Here is a 1,243-nt window from a genome sequence, read left to right on the forward strand (position 1 = left end):
CCGCTGGATTTATTTATTGAGTTGATTGTCTAGATCAGGGGTCTGCGACCTGAAGCTCCAGAACCGAAACTGGACTTTCCACAATTTGGCTAAAAGAAACAAAAAAGAGCAGAACCAACAAATATTCTGAAACAATTAACTGGACTAAACGTGATTAATCATGACTAATCAATTATTGAAATATTGTCAACTAATTTAGCAATCGATTAATCGTTAATTGCAGTATACAATCTATCTGCGACAGACTGGCGACCTGTCCAGGGTGTACCCCGCCTCTCGCCCGGAACGTGAGCTGGAGATAGGCACCAGCACCCCTCCCGACCCCACTGAGGGACAAGGGTGAAGGAAAATGGATGGATGGATGGATGCAGTATACAGACTCAAAAACAGGCAATTCGCTGAAAGAACAACACTCTCAGAGCATTAATTAAGACAAAATTATACAAAAATATATACATTTTGCTTTCAAAACAAAATGAAGCCTTTGTTTGTAAATATGTTTTACCCAGAACTAGTGAAGTGTTTTGGTTTCACCTGGTTCAAATTCTGTTTGAAAAAAAAAAAAAAAAATTTCATATTAAGCAAGTTTTGCTTTCCATTCATTTACTGGTTAATCCAAAAATGAATCAACAGACCAGCCCTACATAGTATTGGTGTTAAGTTGAGTAGATGTATTTCTAATATTGTATAAAAATAAAATAAAATAAAAAAATGAAAATTCCGCAGAATGTGCCAATTCTTTTATTTGATTAATCAATTAATCAATAACTACAATATAGAGACTCAAAGAAAAAGGCAATTTGCTGAGAGAACAAACCACAGAGCAGGAATTAAGCTAAAGCTGCACAAAAATATTTACATTTTCCACTCAAATAATCAATTATTTGAATGCAAATAACTGATTATTATACTACAATAATCCTTAGATGCAGCCCTAATTCGCTGTAGTTATTGTTATTATTGCAGAGTTTATTAAAGATTTGCTGCTGACTTTAGGATATTTTTGCAAACAGAAGAGTTCTGGTTTAACTAAAATTTTGCAAGAAGAAAGAAAAGAAAGCCCAAATCATCCCTCCTGATGCTTTCTGATGGGTATGAAGGGCTGATATGCTGCACTTCATAACAACCTGAATATTTTACAATCTTTTTCAAACTGCATTGTCATGAAATTTGACATTTAAGATACTGAGTCCTGTAGTATTTGTTATGGAGCTTTTGTGGGTTTATTTATAGACTTTGGAGT

At 34.3% G+C, this 1,243-nt stretch overlaps 1 protein-coding gene across 2 annotated transcripts in view; it reads left to right on the forward strand.

The window, feature by feature from the left end:
* LOC103142642 (Golgi apparatus protein 1-like) overlaps positions 1-1,243 on the forward strand; it is a 24,973-nt gene that overhangs the window by 4,782 nt on the left and 18,948 nt on the right. The gene's annotated exons all lie outside the window — the stretch shown is intronic.

The sequence above is a fragment of the Poecilia formosa genome, unplaced genomic scaffold (assembly GCF_000485575.1).
Source record: "Poecilia formosa unplaced genomic scaffold, Poecilia_formosa-5.1.2 Scaffold99, whole genome shotgun sequence".
Taxonomy (NCBI): domain Eukaryota; kingdom Metazoa; phylum Chordata; class Actinopteri; order Cyprinodontiformes; family Poeciliidae; genus Poecilia; species Poecilia formosa.